Genomic DNA, 26,053 nt, shown 5'->3' on the forward strand with positions numbered 1-26,053 from the left:
TTACATTTTTTTTTTAATTATGGTTTATTTAACGACGCTCGCAACTGCAGAGGTTATATCACCATCGCCGGTGTGCCAGAATTTTGTCCAGGAGTTCTTTTACACGCCAGCAAATCTACTGACGTTTTTATTTAATAATTTTTTTGTTGTTATTAAGTTTATTTATACACACTTCAATATATTTGGTCATATTGTGTGTGTAGAATTTTTTGGGTACCAGTAGGCCATGAACTATTATTGTGATTCTGTTTCTATCGTCGTGTGTTTATGGATTATGTTCATGTAACTGATTTAGATTTTATTTTAATGTTTATGATATTGGTGATTAAGGTCACCTCATAGTATGTAAATTTCCAATCCGGCAATTGCCTTTGTGACTGAAGAAAACCATGAAAAATCTCGATCAGATTGGCCGGCCACGGAATTTGAACCTGGGACCTCCCAAATGCAAGTCTTAAATATTGCCATCTGAGCCAAATTGCCCGGTATGTAATAGTTGTGGTTTTTCTTAAATGAGTTCTTCCATAACTAAATTTCGCGAGCCACCATTCAGAACATAATTGAAAGCTCTAAAAGAAATACACCAATTAAGGACCTAGTATTAAACTGAATGCAGTAAAATTGTAATTCATAAACCCCAGGCACTTCATAAATTTTGATAGAATTATAAATTTGCTGCATATGGTGCCAATTTGTATTAGATTAAAACTGTAGTAAGTATACTGATTAAATTTCTAACTTCTTTACTGTGTTAATAGTTAGGATTTACTTGCTTGACTAGTTTCGAAGTCTTGTACTTCATTGCCCAAAGCCTAGATCTCGCGCTATCTTCTGGTTTCCTGTGGTAGGGTGTGTTTATGATTGTGTCGAAAAGGGTGTGTGTTTTGAAATTGAGTTGATGTTCAGGATGTGATGCGGGTGTGTTTTTGTATGAACACTCAACTTAATTTCAAAACATACACCCTTTTTGACACACTCATGAATACAACTCACCACAACAGGAAACCAGAAGATAGCCTGGGATCTCCAGTAGACTTTGGACAATGGAGCATAAGACTTTGAAACTCGTCAAGCAAGATAAATCCTAAATATTAACACAGTAAAGAAGTTGGAAATTTAATCAGTGATATATAAGTGTTAAAAGTGTATATAGAAAAATATAGTAAGATCCTTTTAATTGGCTGGAATATATTTTACGCTTGAAAGTAAGCACAAATATGGCTTTTATATTGGGATTTGGTATGGAAATAAATTTGATCGAGAAGGATAGTTAAAAAGACATACATTTTAAAAGAAGAATGTCAAGCTTATGTTAAGACATTGGAAGATTTTTGACATATAAAACATTCATACTATCATCATAAGTTTTTCTGGATCAATAATTGAATTAATGTAGGTTATGAGAAATATTCATGTTGTTTTTAAATATTAATGTATTTGGCCGTTAAAAATATTCTACTAGAGATTTTGTAAAAGTGTGAATTTTGATGAAGTGATGGATGAGTTTCTGAGCATTTCTATACTCGATAAGATAGTATCCTGTTGATGGTTATTGTTTCTATAGTAAAATGTTTTTTTTTTTTATTGATGCCCGATGTTATACAGCTTTGTTTTTTTTTTTTAAGTGTAATAAATAAGATACAGTACACATAACATGTGGCATTATTGAATGAATTTTCTGTCTGGGTTTGTTCCCATGAAATTCATTTCCTCGTTCAGCTACAAATGAGACCAATTATATTCTTGAAACTCTCTTATCATTTACATTAATAATTTTGGTATTATGTTGTGTATTGATTTATAATCTCTATATTTGATTCATCACCACCACTATTACCACTTCCATCATAATCTCCATTATCTTCAAATGGGAAGGTAACATCTTTCCAATTGTATGAATTAAATGTAGGCCTACTTAAAGCATTCATATCTCGGTATCCTTTAGTCTTGATGAATTAAAATTTAAGAAACTTGCAGTAGACCTATGTTCTTTCTGATTTATCCTGAATTTTCAATATTTTCAGAGAACTGGTTTACTTATCAGTAACTCATTTCCAAAATAAATGTTGGGTTAAAGTTGTGCAATCATTATACATTTTTCTATTATTGTTCATATAAATATATAAATTTTTAAATTTGTTTTTTCTTTAAAATGTTTGTAATAATTGCATGAACAACAATCTAAAATATTTTACATATCTCTTGGAAAAATATCTCTTTCTTCAAGTTTTATAGAATGCATTTATTTTAACATTTTCATCAACCATATTATCATTTTTTAAATATAAATAAGAAATGCTAGAGCTAAGATTATAGTTTATGTACTAGTTAAAATGTTAGAAATATACAAGTATGCAAAATTTCATTACACTATCTTAAAAACTTTTGAGTTATCACGGAAAACAAATGTGAATTTTATAATTTTGGAAAACGAGCAACAAAGAGTTAATTTAAAGGACAGTGAAGTGGCAATGGGGAAAGTAGAAGGGCATGTCTCGGACACTACTAGAGATGTCTAAGAAAGAAGTGTATTCTCTAAGAAGGAAATAAATTTAAAATTGGTATTTTTTTTTACCCACGAAGGTGTATCTTCCCATTTTACATGTGTTAAAATAGGATTATTTTCGTTTAATTTGATTTCACTGTGTATTTCATACTTACACACTTAAATTCTCTTTTTACATCATGATCTGCAAAAAAAAAAGTTTCGAAATTCTGTCATTACCTTTCATATATACAGTAACCTATAATTTTATTTTCTTCATAATCTGCATAATCATGTTTCATATTTTAAATTAAATACCACATTTTAGTTTGAATTTTATCTGTGCATTCATAATGTACAAGATACTGAGAACTTTATTTTTAATCAATTTTCAGCCTCATTTTAACAGGATGAAAATAATGTCAACATAGTTATGAGAAATAACATGGGCATGAAGAATAAGTATATTTTCAAAAATGAAAAAAATTAATGATGCATATCATTGCGTATTATAATAGAGCTATACAAATTAATTGAATGTATTACCTAATTTGTATCACTGAAACTTTAGTTTCTTGCATTTATAAGATGGTGAGGTTATGTAATAATGCAAAATATCTTATGAGTAAAACTGAAGAGAGAGGTGTCATAATACTATTGACAACTCTTTTTTTTTATCTTTCTTGGGAAGCGAGAATAATCATGACATGGCTTTCTTGAAAATCACAAATAAAAATATGATGGTACATACGTGCATATTGATTACACAACTGATATTCTGTATTTCATGGTACCGGTATTAATGTCTCATTAATTCCTTCATTGTGAAAACATTTTGTGTTTCTGGAAAGTTATATATTTTGTTACGTCACAATATTAAAATCATCCATTTATAATATAAAAATTAAAATTACTGTATTTTTGAATCAATGATTTCTATCCAAGATCTATTACATAGTAATATTATGATCAGATTCCTTTTATAATTTACGTTTTATACAAAATGACTGAATTAAGTATGTTATGTAGTGTTGACATCTCTCAGGGTTTGATTCTGAGTCCACAAGTTTTGATATCTCATCACCAGGCTCTGAGTTTAACTATAATTTCTCTGGGTAAATTTCAATTGTTTAATGGCATTAAAAACTTGGAGCAAAATACATACGTTCAATTTCATTCAACGAAATTATTGAAGATAAGAACTCCTATCAAGTAAATGTAGATGAAGACATCTTTATGATGAAATTGCTCTTTTGAATGAAGAATGAAGTTTTGAGTAAATTTGTTGATAATGGCATGTCATTAGATCAAATAGGCTTTGGGTGAACATATTTCAAAACTATAATAGACTCACTATTCAAGATAGAGCCACATAATTGTTTTTATTTGACCATACTCTAATTACATGTGACGTAACTGTACCTTAATTACATACATTAAAGTATTGCTATTCATTATGTTATTCCAACTATCAATTTCCAACTAAGCATATGCAATATTAATAATTATCGGGTTCATGTTAATTTTAATATTCTAATAAATTGAGTTCATTTCCTGTTATTTAATTTGTGTTGATTTGAGGTTAAAAATCTCCAAAACAAAGCTATGCAAAAAATCAATAAATATTGCATAGGCGCAAAAGTGCTCTGTGTCTGTCATCTATTGCATCAGTCGGGAACACACTGAAAAGATACTTATGGTCCATGCCTACCATTTGTAGCTGAAAATATACTCATGTTCACCATTTCATTATCAGTATCGTAAAGTAACTAGGTAAGATATTTGTAAAAACTCAATAACTTAGACATTTAATTATGGTCAAACAAAAACAGTCTTATGCATCTTGGCAATAATGGTAATTAAGACACTCATTGCTTGCTTATGCTCATTTCATAAACATACTTGCATCTTAATTACTACCATTGTAGGCTCGTTGCATAATATACCGGTACTATAAACTTTCTTATATTCATGTTCACAATATGACCATTGTACTGTAGAGTTTGTATACAATACATTTCAATTACCTTAATTCTGCAGTAGTAAATATAAATATATTGAGATTTGAGAATAATAAAATTGTATTATTTTTCTCGGGGTTACTGTTAACCGAAAGGCGGTCACCTAATGTCATATTATTCACTGGCAGAGGCAGACGACATTTTAGTTGCCTATAAAAATTATCTGCTCTCCTTTTGGTTTTGTCCTATATGTCCGCATTTCTTCAAGATTTCAGACTTTGTAGGCTGTCACAAAATTATGAAACAATTATTTAAGAATGATTCAGAATGTTAGTGCATTGTAATAGTGTTGTTCGGCAATTTAGGAGTAGAAATAATTACATTGTTGTTAAATTAAGATTGGGTCAACGAGAAGAGCAGACATTACAGCCATCAACCGCTGAAATCAAAGAAGCCTCGTTCTTGATCCCACTGTCTGGTTTGAGAAGGATGATCAATAAGCCAATAACGTTAACGATGAAAAGAAGTCTATTTACAATCCAAGTATTCCTCTCTTTAGTAAGAGATACAAAATAAATATTAATAAAAGGAGAACTTCATTTAAGTTAAGCAAAACCATTCTCCTTTCTCTTAAATTTTATAATGAGGACATTAACAAAATTTGTCTAATGGTATTGAGAGATTCATTATTCATTTTACACAATCACTTGTATAACACTACATAATATTATTTACTTCATTTTAATGATTCTTCGTTGCACTTTCATCTCATGTTTCTCCGAAATCAAGTTGTACTTTATTTTTAAGTTTTTCATTATTTTGTATTCTGGATCCTTAATGGTCAGCCGTAGATGTCGGCCAGATGTCCCAAATTGTGGAATTAGTAGTTTAACTGCATTTATTACTTGGCTTTAAGTGATAATTGAAGTTATAATTACAAATGAAAAATTCAAAATATAGGTACTGGTAATATAGAAATTGACATTCACAATCTTTTGCTACGGACGTTTGAGCCTTATGTTTAATCCTGTATTTCTTTCTGTTAGAGCTAATTACAAAATATCACGTGATCTAAAAAAAAAATTGTACTGGTACTTGTCTGTTTCATAGACCAATTTTAATTATATTTATCCCTTCTGTCATATGTCATCTCTAAAATACAATACAATAATTATACAAATCTAGCTTTCAGGCATAACTCCTTCCTCCCAGTGAAGCTGACTTGAATAATTTCAAAGGAAAAATTGTTCCGGGCCGGTATCAAACCCTTGAAATTATTCAAATCAGCTACACAGGGAGCTTTACCTGAAAGCTAGATTTATATAATACACGTCACTGTTCGTTAACAGTAAACCACAAATTTACGTCACACAGTATGGTGTGCACTCAATGCTGAGTTTCTGAAGTCTTGTCTACCCACTTGAGGTATGTGGATATTAAGGGAATAATTGAGCCAGGGTCTGGTAGAGTTCCTGGTAGCTCAGTCTGTAGAGCATTGGTACACTCAGCCAAAGGTCCCGGGTTCGATACCTGCCCCCAGAACAATTTTTCCCTTGAAATTATTGAGTACAATAATGATGTATTATTTGATCTTTGTCGTGTTTTTGTTTAGTATGTGTATGAGAATAATTCCTGAATAAGAGATTCATCTTCCTTTTAAGATATTCTTTGTAGAAAGTTACATAACCTCATGCAGGAGAAATAAAACTACGTACTATTATATGGACTCTGGGATACGAATTCAACCATGACTTCTTTATATCATGGTAAAAAGTTTGTGCAAAAGGCTACTGTATTAACATAATATTAACTCTACATAGACGAAACAAAACTAATCTTACTTTATATATTAAATATTAATCTATGGATTTTGTAAACATGGACTAATAGATAAGTTATTGTGTATAGAGGATGTGATATAACAACCTGGTGCTTGAGAAATGCTGTTCATTTGCTACAATCTATGTTTTGAAGTACTGTATTATACTTCAAAAAAATGGAAGGATGTACATGGATTAAATAAATTATAGTCTACTGTAGTACTTTAGTATAATAACTATATGTATTTTTTCTTTTACCATGAAACAATTCCCTAATATATTATTACACTGCAGTACAGGCTAGTACAAAGATGCTTAAAATTCTTAGCTCAAAAATATTTTTTAAGTACTAGTAATTTCACTTAAAGTAACTATTATGTTCATAAATTAGTGTGTCTCATTTAGCCTTCACTCTCTCTTCCTCAAAGAAACAAAATACATGAAAATTAAATTAAACATCGTCGTTAATTTTATGAAACTTCTTATGTGAATTTGTAGAAAATAATTTTTCAGGAGGAAGAAGATATTAATTAAAAATCAATGGGTCTACATAAAAATGTGAAGTAATTCAGTATAAAATGTTGCTGGATATGAAGACGTAAATGACATCATCGAGGATCAGGATAGCCCTATTGATTTTTAATTAATTTTCTTCCTCCTGAAAAATTATTTTCTGTAAAGTCATGTAAGAGGTTTCATAAGATCAACGATGATAATATATTGTAGAACAGCTATAGAAAGTAATTTCTGCATTTTATACAACTTCCGAAATATGGACTCCATATCATGTGTTATTTATAAAACTCAAAGTATTATGAAAGAAATTTAAATTTTGAAATTTGGGTTCAGTTAAGCAATTATAAAAAAGTTACATGAAAGTATAATTTTAAATTGGATCATGCTGTTTTTTAACTGTGTAAAATGTTCAATTTGTCTTTAAAATGATTTTCAGACTAATTTAATTGCTAGATGAGACTTTCAGAATTCCTTTTGAATTTCATAGTTTTGTGAAAAATTTAACTGAAATTTGTAAAAAGGAGAGTACTAATATACTTTTTTTTGCAATACCTGCTGTACTATAACCAACGTGACAATATTTTGCCAGTGACGGAAAATAAATTGTATATATTAAATAAACTCGAAAATAAATTTTAGACATTGAGACTATTTAATCTTTAATCATTTTATGAAGCTAAGAGCATCATACAAATACACAGCCTGTCTGTACTAAAAGAAATATTTATTTCACAATCATATGATTTCGTCTTTTCCAATCTGTAACAGTAAATCATTATACTGGTACTACAGAATGCTAAGGCAAATGAACAAACATTTCAAAATTGAAAGGTTTTAAGACAGACGAGACTATCTCACAATATTAAAAAATTAAGTTTCTTAGCTTAGTCACATCTTCAAACTTCATCTAACTTATGGTAAGCATGAATAACTGTTTCCTTGACTGGTGAAGGTTGCAATTGTGAGATTAAGTTTGGCAACATAAGAATTTAACTGTTCGCAATTGAAATTAAACCTTGAATATCTCCGAAACTATTTCATGTGAAATAGTCATGTCTGATTTGAAACCTTTCAATTGAAAAAAAAAATGAAAGAATTTTGACTTATAATGTGTGCAGCAAATAAAGATTGAGGATATGGCTGAAGAGGTCAACACACATTCATAGGTTTTTGATTTCAAAACTTCCCAGTGTAAGTAACTATTTATTTTAGTTAAATTTAATTTAAACAAAAAAATGTCACTTTAAATATTAAGGGAGAATTTCAGTGTCAATTTCATTTTAGATTTCACACCCTCACCCTGTCCCACACCTTTTTAAATTTCAAATGGCACCCTTATATATGATACTTAAATTTGAAAGAGTATTCAGTTGTTTATACATTTCTCATCTCAGTCATTTGTTCTCACATCTGTTGTTTTCTATTGTCGCCTGGCAACCTGGAGTGTTATGTCGTGTTGGCGTGCCTGGGGAAAACCCAGGCAGGAAAAGTAAAGAGGATCGTATTGTTGAAGGTTTTTGGTTGCCTCTAACAATAGTACTTACAACACAAGCCATCATAAACATAACAATTTAATAAACCACAAACAAGTAGAGAGAAAGAAGCTACAAATATTATACAAATTAAGAACTGTGAAAACATAAGAATACCCCCCAAGCAAGAAGTGGGGATAATAAAAGAATTTTAAATGCTAAAGTCTGATAACGGCGTAAATTGTCGAGAGAGAGAACTAATAACTAACATGGAATGAGAAGTGAAAATATGGTACTATGCACTACGAGTAATCAAACCCCCCACATAAGGTACAGTTTTCCATGGCACACGGGCTCTGAGAAATCCCATAAAGTTCAACACTCCAACTTTTAGCTGATTGCCGGTGCAGGTCCGTGTAGAATACCTCGTCACCGACTCAGAAACTATCACCATTAACACGACAATAGACTCGAAGAAACTTCACTGTCGTATAAAGGATGTCGACGATCCCACGCTGTGTAGAATATGATAATTAACAGAGCTGGCCAATGCTCTGTTAGAGATGAAGCAGACCGCCTCCAGGTCTATGTAACTGCAATATGAAAACGATGTTCTATCGGTGATGCGTCCCACGCATAACCAGAGTCGTTCCGATTCAACCAGGGGGGTCGACTCAAACCCGGTGTTAGCAAAGTACAAACAACCGACGAATCCTCCGTGGAGGTTGGAGACTAGATGTCCTCTCTCTCACTCGCTTCGAACCCGAGTCCTGTCTCTCAAGGCCACTCCTAGCTCCTCCAGCAGACAGCCGCCCCACTCCCTTGTTCCTCCAATCAGAGGAGGCAAAAATGGGGGTGCGTTCACAACAAAAAAGAAACAATGTAGCCAACATCATCACATAAAAATCCCCTGCAGCATAAACTACAGCATAGTTATTATTGTTGTTTAGAGTTGAAAATAATAAAATTACAGAGACTACGGGTTATTTCAGACAGTAACACGTCAAATTAATATTATGATTGTGTATTATGAACCTATTGTTAAAAAATTAGAACAGGATGGAGGATAATAAAAGCTGAAGTTTGGCTTTACATTATTTATGTATGGTTTTCATCTACAGCAGTGCTACATAGAGGAATTCCAAAATAGCCAACAATGAAGTACAATTTGAATATTTAACCCTCAAACACAGATGTGCGGTCTTTGAGACTGCATCAAAATTTTTAATGTGGAAATGAACTGGTTCCTGCGACTTAACAAATGTGAACGCTTGTGTGCTTTCTGGCAGGAAGTCGGTGGCACAGTTCACTTAGTGTGGTATTCAATTATTTCGTGTAATACTGGAGATGTTACACATAGTATGTTGCTAGCAGTCTAACTGGACTGTTTTTTTCCAGTCTCATAATGGATCTACATAAGGCCTTCACAAAAAGATAGTGTTAGTGATGAAAACTTTGACGAGACAGTACTTGAGTGGACGGAGGAGGAGGATAGTGAGGTTGAATCTGCAGATGACAGTGTTGCCATGTTTAGCGATAAGTCGCTAAATCTAGGGAATTTTGAATCAGTCTCGGCGACAAATTTTATAAAATACGATTAGCGATTTTTCTGCTGATTTTTATATTCTTCCACTTTTTTCTTTCTTTTAAGTTAAAACATTCAACTGAAGTCATGCACTTCTTAGTTTTAGAAGATGCATGGGTGCATGACTGAGTAGTCTAATGATTCATACATGAAAGCCCTGATCTCATACCATATTTGTGATCAGTGATCAGGGGTGAAAGATGCTGATTCAATGATTCTCACCGGTAAGTTCTCTCTATCAATGCTACTGCTCCTAAGGTTAATATGCTCCAACACCTGTAAATAGTGGCAAATTTTATTGACACGTGATGAATCGCGAGCCACAGCTAATGTAATTTTGGTTCTTTCCCACAACGCGGAGATTTTCCACTCCGAATCGATCTGAGGCAATTGAGTTTTGGAATTTTGTGCAGACAGTTCGTGTGAGACCGAAGTTTTTGCTAGTTTTAATATATTTTAATATATATTTAAGAAGTGTTAGGTTTCACATAAAAATTTATGGTCAAACGCTAAGGTGAATATTTCCACACTATTATTCCAGAAATCCCACGTAAATCTGCAGTCGCAAAATTCAGACTGCTTACAGAACACGATTATTTGGCCAAACACTTGAATAAAATAGGAATTTACACAAATCCAAATTGCCCTCTATGCAACAAAGAAGAAGAAATGACTGAAGATCATCTCATAACCTGTGAAGTTCTACTTGATGGATCCACCACAGAGAAATATTGGAGAGCAAGAACGCTAATGGCTTTGTTGCCAAAGCCCGGCATTAGATAACAACAACAACATATTTCCACACTAAACTTACAATTTGCCAGAAAGTGTAGTGTCAATGATTGGATCAAGTGCATTGTTTCACATTCAGTTGTTCTCACATCTTCCACCTCAACATCACAGTCTCACAACACAACCCGACTCTGCAGAAGAGAGTGACGACGAGGAAATGATATTTTTCTCCACATATGTATGTTTTTTTCCTATTTTTATTTAGTAATATTTATTATTAATTTTTAGCGACATTTCTGGAAATTTTTTAACAAACTTTGGAGAGATTTAGCTACTTTTTGTTGAAAACTTAGCGAGACTGTAGGGCGATATGTTGGCAACAGTGGCAGATGAACAAGATTTCGACCTTGAGAATGATCAATAATGATTGCCTATCGAAAGTTCACTGTATATAAAGTAGACAGTGTTTTGAATATTTCTGTCTTTTGCTTTAAACATAAATATTATTTCAATTTTTATTTCATTTAATCATTAAATGTATATTATTCCGCTAATTTCATTCAAAACTGAACATTAATATCATACATATTGAGTTTTGATAGACGCGTCTATATGTATACTCATGTAGCAGTAGTTTTCACGTTGTTGAGCATTTATGATTTTATAAATAGAATATTGCAGTATATTACATCTCTGCTTTTTAAATTAAGCAAAGGAATGTAAAAGAACACCACTCAAGTTATTTACATCCATTGTTTTATTCTTGTGCCGACAACAATACTAATATAATAGCGGTAACAGAGATTGCAAGTCTGTGTTCACGGCTCATGTTATGCAAGTCTGTTGAGGGTTAATAGTTAATTTAATTATTAAATTTAGAAAATCACACCAAATAAACTGTGTTTCCATCCTATAATCAACTGACAATGACAACAATCCGGATTGCCAGGCGAGGATAGAAAACAAAAGATATGAAACGAATGAGATGTATAACCAATTTGAATAGTCTTTTACAAATTTAAGTATCATAATATCATTTTAAATTTCAAAAGGACAGTGAGGGAGTGAGGGGATGAAATCTGAAATGCAATTATAGTTGTTTAGACTAGGAAGTTTTGAAATTAAAGTCCTGTACACAGAAGGAAAGTTTGGGTTTGCAGATTGGTAACTTGCGGAGGTTGGGACCAAACACAAGCAAGATACTGTAGACTTACTCAATAGCTGTCCATGGAACTGGATCTTTTCTGCCATCCAAATCATTCTCTTCCATGCTCACTTGCAACATGGTTACGGACTTTATCATTGCATATTCCTGTTTGTATAAAAAGTTTTGTTGTTCAAATTTCTGACTACAAAATAACTTTTATATGAAACTCACATTTCTACTGTGATCTTTAAAAGATACCTTCCTAATTTCATTATTTTTTCACTTTTGTGTATACTTTGTACTTATGTATATATATATAAATCTAATTGTACAGTGTGTCTATTGGTTGACTTGAAAGCAATGTTGCTGGATTTTGCTCGATTCTTAATGTGTTGACATAAAGATCTGCCTTAACCTTAACTTGGTATTAATTATCTCTAATGTATAAGATTGAAGTAAGAATATGTTTTGTACTGTAAGATTAATTATCTGCCATATATGTTCTTTACTAAAGATATTTGACTTGGAAGTGAACAGTAATCATATATTTTGACAGTGCTTATTTGTAATAGGATAAGGACCTGTATCCAAACACTTATCAGTTTTGATACAGTAAAACTTCTTCAGTGTTTTTCAACCTTTCCTTGAGTAACAGTATATCTTGTAAACGATAATATATGAACTATAGAGCCGATAAGGCGAGAATCTGTTGTTCTACTAAATCTGTGATTCAGTTTGAAGTTGTGACAAATATCATTTTCTCCATGATATTTATGTTACATAAGAAATTATCTCTACCATTAACACATTTCTAATTATATAGGCTATATTTTGTTGTGTTTACATAAATGCAACCTTCATGACAATCCAGTAATGATTTTAACTTTATGGATTCTTCAGTTTTTATTATAAATAATGTTACTTAGCATTGTAAGTATTATGAGATTTTTAGGCGCATTTGCAGCCAATTTCAAGGTTCTATTTTGGAACTTGTCTACAAAAGACTATGGTACCGTAAGAAAAAGTATCAAAATGTAATATTCTTTTAGAATTTTTGAATGACCTGTTGAATTATTTAAATACATTCCAGATACTTACATGAAGAATGAAAGTAGTTTATTCATGAGAACAGATTCAATTTTGACTTTTTCCAGTGTTGAACTAATATAAGAAGTTAAGTTTTTATATAGGTCTAATACATATACCAGTATAAAAGCTCGAAATGGAATTTCATTTATTGTATTCCATAGACTTTACATGAGGACTGTACTGGTAGCTTTGAGATATGGAACAAGTCACAAATTATACAGAAGTATATAGTACATAGTAAGAAGATTAATTCAATTTTATTTACAAGCATAAACAGATTATTATCAGTTGTGTGAAAGGTATGACTACGCAAAAATTTTGTTAAATCAGTTTTGAACCTTTTCTCTTGGCCCTTCAAAGCATTAAGATAATTAGGCAGTGCATTGAAGAAGACTATAATACATGGATGTGAACGCTTTTAGCAGCTAAAGGCTGGTTCATAATAAACCAGGAATAACAGCCAGAAAGGGGACAAGTAGAGTACAGAAAGCGAAGAACGTGATCGCGAAGAATTTTGATTTGATTCACAAAACCGAGAACGGGAATGACTATACATATCGATAATGTATGGCAATAACAATATGTAAAGTCGACATTACGCATTTTGATGTTATTTGTGTGTAATTGACCAATGGTGTTCTCTCATGATTACAAACCAGCCAACATAAACACAGATTAACAAACTTCAAAATTTATAACATGAAATATTTAAGAATTCTATTCACGTGCATCAGTCTGGTCACATATACATGTAGCATAGACTGAAAGTGATTCTACTAAATTTCTGGGTTAGTTAGAAATTATGGATGATGAAATTATGTCATGGCCTCTTGCTACAAAATATACGATGACCAAATAGCTTTATAATGGAAACAGAAAGAATCTAGTAGGCTGTGATTAGAACTGAAAACAGCAAAATTAAAACTTTGTTAACTCTCCCATTCCCCATTCCCGGGCTCCAGCAAGCTTCTTGTTATTTATAAATGCCCAGTTTTAACTTAATTTATTTTAACAATCTTTCCATTCTCATTCTCGTTGTTTCTGTTTCCAATTTTTGTCTACCAGGCCTAAGACTAACTAGATGGAGTTGAGTCTTGTATTAAAATTATTAATGTCCGGATTAGTACTTACTAAAAGTATCTTGATTTTAACCAGAGCAACATTTGCAAATTCTTGGGGCTCTTCTATTCCGTCTTTAAAAAAAAAGTCTAAACCCATTTCCATTCAACATTATAACATGGAAAAATTCACATCCAAACCTACTATACTTTATGGATCTGCAACTTGGGTCCTACGTAACAAAGATAAGAAATGGCTAGAAGCCTAACAAATGAAATTTCTTAACATTAGCGGCCTTTACACAAATAGGTCGCATCACAAATAAAGTTACTATGAAAAAATTACAAGAAAACAACATTGTTTATTAAAATTTTCAATAAATGAATTACGCTACCAAAAATGGTCATAGCTTATTTGCTTTTCTACGAAAACTTCATGAGAACATATGATTATACCCGAAACAAGAAATACGATTATACCCGAAACAACAGAATCTATCTAATGAATTGTGTTTGATTCTATTTGGTTCTGTTTGATTTGACGCATCACTTTCTGCTGTCGGCAATTTAAATACATTGTGACGAGAAATTCTGTTTGTTTCGATTCTGCCAAGTGGGAGTGAGGCTTTAGAGATGTTGTTCATTCGTTGAGTCCTGACTATTGCATAATATACATCCTGGTGAGTTGATGATATTGATTCGGTGCAGAAGTTCTGCTAAGGAATTGTGACCTGTTGCCAAATGGAATAATGCAACTGCTTCTTTTCGTGGTTCCTTTCTATCAAATTTGAATTCTTCATGGATGTGTTCTTAAAAAATGTATTAAATGTAAGATGAAAGGAATAGTATGGTATTTGATTTTTAAATTTACATCGTAGTACACATTTTTTTTATTCATGTGCCCCTGCTAGCCTACACTATATTACAAATCCTCCAGCATACAGAATGTGCTACATATCAGACCAACACTTGGGTCGAAAACAGGTTGTAGTGAACAGTGACAATGGATTCAACAGTAGGTATCTCAAAGGAAAGTCCTTTGTTTCAGTGATGGAAAAAGTTCAAACTAAATCTATTCTCATAGATACAAGCAACTGAAAGAGAAATTTCGTTCTTCCATTATTAATATTTACCTTAAGCGAAAATATGCGGTATTTTCTTTATTTTAGATTACAATATACTATCAAATTACATATTTCATATTATGGAATACGTAAAAATACAGAAATGTATTGCGTCACTCTTCCTATTATCGGTTATCATGCTCACAATAAAACGCAGCCAAGAATGATGGATTTTCAAGGACAGTAAAAATTCTTTGTGTAACCCATTTGAAGGATACCATGTCACAGATTTTTGACATAATCTGGTCACTAAATGACAGGACTTTGAGGAAGATTTCCCACGGAATTTCCTACTTTATGGGGAGATTTCTCTGGATGACAATGTCTTGTGGAACTTCAGAGGACTTTGGCAGACAAAGTAGGAAACAAAAAACCAATAAACTAAAGTGTATCTACGATTTTATAGCAGATGATCTTTTAAAAATGAGAAAGAAAAATGTTTAATGGGCATTTCTTTTTCCACAATATTTGATGAGAGTATAGAAAATATGAGTAAGATATAGAAAATATCATTGTTTCACTGAGCATTGGTTGAAAAACACTCTCCTACTCTATAGCAATACTTGACAGTTAGGTTGAGATTTTAGTGTGATTTCAGAAATTCTGTACAAATCAGTTATGATAGCTATAACTATAGTAACTGTAGGTCTACTTGTATATAGCAGTGACTGAAAGCAGGGTTGTATGGAGACCAAAGGGAAGAAATAACAAGTTAAAACAAAACAAAAAAAATCTCAAACATGAACAGACTTGATTACAATAAAATACGGGTATAAGCAGATACTAATGGCCACTATGAAAGTGTAAACAATCATTGCAGGTGCTGATATATAAAGGTCTGTGATAAAAGCACAACTTGGAGACAGATTGTCTCAAGGCAAAGAAAAATATGGCCATTTGTTGTAAAAATGCATCACATTCTTCTATGGACTGCCATTAACATTTTGCTCTTTGTCTCATAACTGTTAAAGTCTGACGCAGTTGTCAGACATTGTATATCTGACATTGTGGAGAATGTGTCGTGTGATGGCTTTAAAAAAATAATTCTTCTCGTGCAGCAATACTTCCGTGTGAAAATAAAAGTAAAAGAATGTCTTTTTTGAAATTTTTTGTAAACTATAACTTATCAAAATGTTGAGCACACAGTTTAACAACCTCATCCTCATGTGATGCACAGTTACTCATTGTTACAAATCACTCTTTTTTCCTATTGCATAACAAACTGTTACATGTATACGTTTTTATATGTGTTGTTTTGCGCTAAACAGTGTTCCATAGTCCATTCTGATATTATAATTATAATTATTATAATTTGCTTGTTACTAAATGAAGAAAATGAAATATTTATCCTATTCTGAAATCTTTTGATCTCTCCCTGTGATTTTATATGAAAATACATGTATAGAAGTTGATATTGTATAACTGGTATATCATTTCCTCAGGGTAAAGGTTAGTCCGTAAATCAGTCGACACTTAGCAGTCATTCATCTATTCAGTGACTAAGAATAACACTTTCAGCATCTAATGTAGATTAGGAAGTGTAAGTGACATGTTATTGCAGTCTTTTTGTAATAAATGTTATCTACAGAGTGTTGCAAGACTCCCTACTCAAACTTCTACTCTCTTTCCAGCTAAAGATTGAAGTAAATGTAAATAAATGCACGTGGCATAATGGTTCCTGATTGGCTATTGGACGCACAATGCCTCCAAACTCATGCTTGTCATTTTCTTCCTCATATTAAAATAGTTCCTTCTAAAATAATAAAATGTATAATATACATGGAATACGAGTGAATTAAACATGCTTACAAGAACACTTTCTTACGATTTAAACAACATGTTGATATTAGCAGTTTCAGACATTGCGTGTTAAATCATTGTAACGTGTATTATGGCAACGCACATGCGTAATAGGCATTAAATCCCTCCCAAGGTGACTCGCAGCTTCACAGAGCACATTAGTACAGCTGGTGTAACACAGTGCGAGATTCAGTGTTGTCAACCTCAAATAAATTTCTGTAGAATTAAAGAAATTCTCCACTCTTCAAAGAATAACATTTAATCACGAATCTACAGAAAATTAAAATCCACTATTCCCAGTAGAGAAATAATAAATATTAACCCTCTGTGAGCATTTTACGGGTTAGTTCAATGAATGTGTTGAAATGTCTGCAATATATCAGATGGTGGCTGCCCTGAGTGCTCACTTGCTGAAAATAATGCGCCCTGGTGGCTGCTTTGGTAGCTATCTTGCGATTGCGGAGTAATACATTTCGATTTTGTTTACATCTACTTCAATCTTTAGTCGGAAGTAGTTTAGGGATGGTAGAGGAGCTCAAAACAAAGATTTTTCATTAAATAACCATAGGTTGGAAACTAATAGTTACATCAATCATCACCTTCAAACGCATCGCTGAGTGGAAACAAGCATCTCTGCACATCACAAACGCGTCACAGTTAGCAGACTGCACACCGCTTTTACGTGGCACATTCAGTGAACATTGGATTGGCCTGGGGTGGGTCCATTACATGGCCTGCTCGTTCTCCTTACCTTACCGCACTCGATTTTTTTGTGTAGGGACATTTAAAGAGTTTAGTGTATGAAACGCCAATTGTGTCAGAGGAGGACCTCGTTGCTCGGATTCTTGTAGCTGCTGATCACTTACAATGTCAACATGGAGTATTTCAACGTATGAGAGACGCATTATCATGTCATTGTACATCATGTATTGAAGCAGGAGGCCGCACGTTTGAGCAATACTTGTAAACAGAAGTCACCAAAATCATTTTAAATGGTTACCACACTCTCAATGTCTGTCAGCAATGTCTGCATTCGAAGATGACGACTGACGTATCTATTGCTTTCCGACCTATGGTTATATAACAAAAAAATCTTTGTTTTGGGCTCCTCTACCATCCCTGGAAGTTTGAGTATGGAGTTTTGCAACACTCTGTATATGGTTTTACGTCTGTAAATGAAACTTATTTACAATAATAATGCATTTTTGTTGACTGACTTATGGACTGGCTGTATATCCTCAATATCTACATTCCTTAGAATATATCCTCAGTATCTGATTACATATGTCCGAAGCGTGGCGTCATGGTCTAAGGCAGGCCTGCACAAGGTTTGCGCTCTCCAAGCTGGCTCACAGCTCATGAGCGGAATGCAGATATTAGTTGCACTCTGTATAAGGGTGGACTGGAAGAAGGAGTGATCTCGTACAAAATATACATAAAAGGAAGTACTATTACGAGTGCTTATGAAATGAATTCCCGTTCAGTGTTTGCAAAACTATCTTGGACTATTATTAATTAATAAAGAAATATTTATTTTACAGAAGTAATAGAAATTCTATAGCTACTTAAATGTACAATATCATTTTGTTATATTTTTATTTATCAGTACATCAAAACGAGGTATTATGCTGTTGGCAGCTGAAAGGAACAGTAGCCTACTGATCGTAATGAAACATCAGTTACAAATGTTCGATGCCTGCCTTTATTAAAGTTGATTATAGAAAACAGTTGCTCACAAATATAAATGTTGAGCCAAACATAGGAATCATTTTCACAGCCAGCCTGTGTAGTCGTGGATATTATTGCTAATGTTTAGTCTTGTAAAATTCAACCAGGCTAGTAGTATTATTCAAGCCATCTTTAGCTCTTAGGTCACATTGAAGATCAATAAGTTCGAGCTGTAAATCGTTAAATGTTAAATATTATGTTCCGTCTTTTAGATTCCTCCATACTGTACTGTAGCAGTAGGTAAGCAACGTGAAACAGTTACTGAGAATAGGCCTACACAATGCACTCCACTAGATAGCTGAGTGGTTGTTTCCCTCTACCTATAGCATGTCTATATCATTCTGACGTATCTTCCTCTCCGTTTCGGCGAGTGGTAAACACCACTCTCCCGCTCCGAAGGAGCGCGCGCGCTCACCGAGCGCTGTTTGTGCAGGCTTGGTCTAAGGTATCCTGGCTAGGACTTGCGTTATAGAATGTACGCTGGTTCAAGTCCTCATGGGGGAAGAAATTTTCTCATGAAATTTCAGTCAGTGTATGGAACTTGGGGAGCTACGATAGGTAGCGAAATCCAGTTATGAAAGCCAGATATAACAGCTGGGGGGATCATCGTGCTAACCGCACGATACCTCCATTCTGGTTGGATGATCGTCCACTCTGCTTCAGCTTGTGGACGTGGGCCAGCAGCCGGCTGGTCAATCATGGTCCTTCATGGACTGTCATACGGTGAAAATTTTAGATTCCAAATAGGCTGTCTACTAGCCATAGTCACTGACTTCTTTGAAATACTGGGGCGAAGGGGCAAGACTGCACAAAAGTCTGAGAGCTCACTCCTGACCATGAAATGAACGCATTCAGGTTCAAATCCTGGTTGGGACAAGTTACCTGGCTGAGGTTTTTTCCAGGTTTTTCCCTCAACCCATTAAGAACAAATGCTGGGTAACTTTCGGCACTGAACCCTGGATTAATTTCGCTTTACCTTCATTTCACTCGGACACTATACTGTTTTCGCTGTAAGAAAAATCCTAATGTAAACATAAGCACGTGGCTGTCATACCCGTGATTGGCTCCCAGTCGAAACACTCACATGACGCAGGAAAATATAGTTCGTATTTGGAAACCACAATCTTCTATTATTTGAAAATAAAAAATTGAATTCTAGTTGTTAAATATCATGAAATATTTAACTTCACTCATGTATAAAACGCTATGTAAAAGAAAAGCTACTTTTATATTTTGTTATGTACTATGAACGCGGATGAATACCAACAGTAATGCCAAGGTAGTCTGTTCTTGTAACAAGCTGGCGTCACTTGAGCTCATAGTTGTTCACGTAAGCACGTGGTACTGAAGTATGGCTTCTGCATCCTCAATTGTCCATTGTGAAGACATAAGACTTAAAAATAATTTAATTACAGTAATTATAAAATAAATGTTTCCTAAGCAAACGAATGCATTGTAGTGAGGTTAGGGCTACTTGACGAGTAACGGGAAACGTTTAACATGAAACAGAATGTACAACATTAGGCGGGAACACGTACTGAGAATCTATGGCGCCAAACAGTGGCCAATGAAGCCTCACTTCAGTCACGTGCTATTGTTTACATTAGGATTTTTCTTACAGCGAAAAGATTATACATAACCATTGCAGCTAATAAAGCATCGTTACATATTTTTTCAGAAAATATCATCTGATTTGTCATAGTGTCATGGAAATACTGTAGTTTAACCCAAGATGGTTGAAAACTACGACCCTTTTGTACTACCTTTTCCCTTTCATTACTTTTCTCTCCCTTTGTTGATCCTCGCAGCAATGATGAACATGAGCTGTTAGTTTTACAATCACCACTATAACCCAACTAGCCGGAATGTTTAGGCATTTATTTTGGTTAAAATAGGCAGGCATATAGGCACTAAAAATAGTAAAAATAGGCAGTGAAATAGGCATTTATTATTCATGGAAACAGACAAAAAATAGACATATAGTTAATAAACTATCCCATACGGTACTCACTTTCCTTGGTTACATGTCACAAGATGCCTTTTAAGTTGTCAACTGTCATAGTGAGCCACCTGTCAGAGAGAATGTTTTTCATGGTGGAAAAAGATATTTCTACTGCTACTGAAGTGATTGGAGCAAACTTAAAACAACTTATTTCATAAGAACTGTCTCTACTTTCTTTCAGAGATCGGGAAAAACCGACTGTGTATTGTCTCAAAAAGAGGGGTGTGAGAAGGGATTGGACACTTCAAAGTATGCGTGACTTATGTGTGCGACAACAGTAATGGGACCTGGAGACTTGCTTTTAACACTTCCCTCATCCCCCTTTCTTTCGCTGGTATTGTACTGTTCAAACATCTTTGTTAAATGACATAAAAGAAGGAATCGTTAGGGGAGAAAAGTTTACAACTTCTTGCAAACATATGTATTGCTGGAGAATAAGATTCTCAGCAAATATTTGTGTGAGGTGAATAGGCTATATATTTTTAATTTGTACAACCGTTCTTTTTTGTTTTTTGATACAATTTATGTGCGGTTTATTTTAAATGCATTAAAAATATAGAAAATGTACAATAACGACGTAAAAAGGCTAAAAAAAAGGCATTTAACCTTAAACTAGGCAAACGGAGCTAAAATAGGCAAAAAAAAAAAGGCAAAATAAAAATTGGACCTATCATCTCTAAATGTGTGGAAACGTGTTTATCTCTAATATATATTTCATATATACACTCAGTTTAAAAAGAGCATTTTGCCTAACATCCGGGCTCTACTGATCACTTAAAAAGCCCATACCCACAACGACAACAATCACAAAAACAATCACTGAAACTGCATGTTTATAATGGTCACTTTTAAATTTCGAAACAAATTTAATTGTTTATGAAAAAATGTTTAACAATAATAATTTGTTAACTGATATTAGGCAGAAATTTAGTTGGATACACTGTTAATTTGAACTATTAATTCTGTATTATTATTTCTGCTTGGTATTACTTATGATGACCATTTCTGTTTGATCGCAATAGTTGAAACATTTGAACTGAACTGAAGAAATGTAGATCATAGACAAGAAAGTAGAGTCATCGTTGCATCACATGTTTCACCGATCTCAAATACAGGAGGAAAGAAAGGGAGGAGGCACTGTAAGTCCCGTGACTAACATGTTGATTGTGAGAGCTGGCCATCTCTATGGATTTGAAATAACTATTTTTTACTTTTGTCCTAGTTTATCTTTCAAACAAATTAATAATTGAATAATTTTTCCCTTTAAAATAATTCAAGTCATCTTTACAGGGAGCTATACCTGAAAAAGTCAGATTTGTATAAATTTATTCTTTTTTTGATACAAGGAATTTCTCTTCGAATTATTTGGGGGGCCTGCTCCATAATAATTTTATTGTGAGGGCTGATGCCCTGGCTCTATAAGTTGTGTGGGGGCAGAAAGTGCCTTGTCGCCTTCCCCCCCTCTTCCCCCTGAAGCCAGCACCTATGCTACTACCAACAACTATAACTCCAACCGTGATCTGTTGAACATGGCAACATTAATAAATTACTTTAAAAATTAATTAATTAAATGAAATAAATAATTTAAATAAAATAAATAATTGAAGTTAATTGAAATAAATAAATTAAATTATATAAATATTAATTAATTAAATTAAATTAATAAATGAAGTTAAACAAAATAAAATATAATAAAAAATTAATAAATTACCATACTTACTAATGTATTAAGTTTTTTTGACTTGTTCCATATTCTAGCTGTGAAGCAATGTATGAATACCATGGAATGTTAATAAATACACCAAGAAGATTGCGAGGTTTAGGAGTATTTAAAGCCCAGTGGGAAGCTTACCTTCAGCACTTAAATATTTGTCAAAGACTTTTACACGTTGAAATTGAACATTGCATCAAACAATTACCAATTACCTTCGATTGCTCTGAACGTATTTCTTCTCAAAAACTAAGAAAAGCATTGCGTGAAGATTCTTTTCATCAATGGAGCAAATTGAAAAGTAAAGGTTTGGGAGTTGTTTTCTATTCTCACTGGAAGAAAGGTAATTCGTGGATCTCAACCAAAAAGGGACTTTCGAGCAGTCAGTGGACGCAAGCCATTAAGATGAACTGTAATACAATACCTGTACGTACTCTCCCTGGTAGAACTCTTGACTCAACCCATTGCAGAAGATGCGACGAGCAAGAAACGCTTCCTCACGTCTTGGGTTTCTGCCATCATGGAGAATTGCTCCGAATCAACAGATATAATACGGTTCGTTCTCTCATCGCAGCTTCAATCCGTCAGAATGCTTCCTATGAGGTTTATGAGGAGGTTGGTTGCGTCTCTTCTGATGGCTCTACTAGACGGGCTGATATCATAATTGATCGGCAGAAGGATAAGAGTGTCATTCTTGATCCCACAATCCGTTTTGAGATGCATGGGCAACAGCCACAAGAGGTGTGTCGTGAAAAACAAGTCATATATGAGCCTTGTTGTCAGCATCTTGGAGCACAATACCACATTACACATTGGACAGTTTTTGGGTTCATGTTCGGTGCCCGTGGCACGATCCCACGTGAAACTTTAAATCAACTTAAACAATATAAAATTTCTGATGCAACGATTGATGCCATAGGATCTCACGTGTTAAAATCATCCTTAGCTATAATTAGTAATCATTTGTACCCAACAAAATTTTTATTGTAAATGATTTCCTGCGTTTTCTTATCTTAATGTTTTTTCTTTTTCTTTCCAAGTGTCACAAAATTATTTTGTTTACTTATTATTCTTTATGAATTGATTAGTAGGCCGATCTTTCGAACCCTTATTTAGGGCGGCTTTTGTTTCTACAAATTATCTATCTACAATACAATACAATACAATACAATACAATTGCCACATATGAACAAAATATTGAAACTCATCACTTGGTTGTTGATTTTTCAACGGCATATGACAGCATCAATAGAGCTGAGCTTTATAAGGTGATGGTAGAGCTGAACATTCCGAAGAAGCTGGTGAGACTAGTTAAAACATGCATGGATGACAGTCAGTGTCAAATAAAGATCCAATCTGAACTATCAGATTTATTTCAAACAACTAAGGGTCTAAGACAGGGCGACTCACTAGCGTGTCTTTTATTTAATATTGCCCTTGAAAAAGTGATAAGGGATGCAGATATACAAACTAGAAGTACAATACTCTACAAATCATCCCAAATACTGGCCTATGCTGATGATATAGATATCATTGTTAAGAGAACATTTACTGCTTTAGAAACAGCAGCCCCAAAAATGGGGCTGAAAATTAACGAACAGAAGACTAAGTACATGATTGTTGAATGTAAAAAACAAAAAAGGGACTTGACAACAACAACCCATTTAAAAATTAATCAACATAAATTTCAGAGGATCTCTAGTTTTGTATATCTGGGCTTGTTAATCAATGACACTAATGATATTAGTGAAGAAATTGATAGAAGAATTCAAAATGCCAATAAAGTATATTTTAGATTATTGAGGCACTTTAAGTCAAGACTTCTTACAAGGGAAACAAAATGCAATATTTATAATGTTTTGGTAAAACCTGTATTAACATATGGCAATGAAACGTGGACCCTCTCAAAGACTCATATGTCAAGATTGAGATCCTTTGAAACCAAAATTCTAAGGAAGATATATGGCCCAATATGTGATAATGGAGAATGGCGAATAAGATACAACTTTGAACTTTACCAACTATGTAAGTCCCCTGATGTGGTTACAGTCATTAAAATATCAAGATTAAGCTGGGCAGGACATGTGCAAAGGATGGCAGATCATGAGATACCCAAGAAAGTTATGGGGAATAAATTTGAAGGAAAAAGGAGTGTAGGACAACCAAGACTGCGATGGATGGATGGAGTGTTAGAGGATCTAAAGAAAGTGGGAATTAAAGGATGGTGGTTGGTTGCCAGGGACAGAGATGCATGGAAGAGAGTTCTAAGGGAGGCCGAGGCTCAAATTGGGCTGTAGCGTCAATGATGATGATGATGATGACAATACAATTGCCGCCCTCACATATGCCCGTCATCGGCTTATTGTGTGGTTTCGTAACAAACTGTTTTTTACGGTAATGGGTTGTTAGCCCTTTGCCCAACCGTCAAGCTGGAGGACCACCCCTTATCGGCTGTCCATGACTGCTTATTCAATATATTCGCAGCTACCTTCCAATAAATTATCATAAAAAATTAAATTAAATTAATTATATTAAATTAAATATATAAATTAATTAAATTAAATTAATTATATTAAATTAAATATATAAACGGTCTTACTAATAAAAACTCTATATACAGACGTTTAACTGTCTTATATTTATACAATGAGTAGCTCGTTTATAAGTCGTGTGTAAATTCCTTACTAATAATCACTACATACGTCGTGTATAACAGTATAACTGTTACACAGCTACGTCATAGTTTCGTCATTACTTCGTTACGAAAAGTAATAGAATATCTGAGGTTCTCTACTGCATCCGTTAGAGCGCTGTAGTGTGGAGTGTTTAATATCGATAGTACAACTGGTTCTAATCGATTACCACACTACATTTTGGTCAAAGAGTACAAGCTACAGCAAAATTATTCTAATAATTCTATGATCTTTGGTTTGTTCTTCTGTGGTTACAAGGTAAACATCATCATAAAATGACAGTCGATACGAACAGCTGTTAAAGGGGCTGCCATTTTTTCCCTATATACAACGCTTAAACAAGGGGTTTCGTGTATATAACTACTGCAAAGCAATTCTCATTGTATAGTTACAGCCTGTTTATACGTCCATAGCTTATTCACGGTTTATTAGTAACGCTTTCTGTCTCAACTCTGCATAAGTCTCGTATAAAAACTATACACGGTTTATTAGTAAGACAGAAATTAATTAAATTAAATTAATTAATTATTTAAATAAAAAAAAATAAAACAGATAAATAAGTTTCAATTGAATAAACGAATTAAATCAAATAAATGAAATTAAAAATTAATTAAATTAAATACTTAAATTAAGTAAAGAAATAAAATTTAAAAAATTGAATTAATAAATTAAATCAAATTGATAAATTAAATTAAATAAAAAATAATATTCAATTAAAACTAATAAATACAATTCAATTAAATAAATTAATTAAATTAAAATAAATAAATAAAATGAAATTAAATATTATAATTTAAATACTTACTTACTTACTGGCTTTTAAGGAACCCGAAGGTTCATTGTTGCCCTCACATAAGCCTGCGTGAGCAAGATCAATCCAGTCTCTATCATCATATCCCACCTCCCTCAAATCCATTTTAATATTATCTTCCCATCTACGTCTCGGCCTCCCCTAAGGTCTTTTTCCCTCCGGCCTCCCAACTAACACTCTATATGCATTTCTGGATTCGCCCATACGTGCTACATGTCCTGCCCATCTCAAACGTCTGGATTTAATGTTCCTAATTATGTCAGGTGAGGAATACAATGCGTGCACTTCTGCGTTGTGTAACTTTCTCCATTCTCCTGTA

The sequence above is a fragment of the Periplaneta americana genome, chromosome 14, assembly GCF_040183065.1.
Source record: "Periplaneta americana isolate PAMFEO1 chromosome 14, P.americana_PAMFEO1_priV1, whole genome shotgun sequence".
In the NCBI taxonomy this organism is placed as follows: domain Eukaryota; kingdom Metazoa; phylum Arthropoda; class Insecta; order Blattodea; family Blattidae; genus Periplaneta; species Periplaneta americana.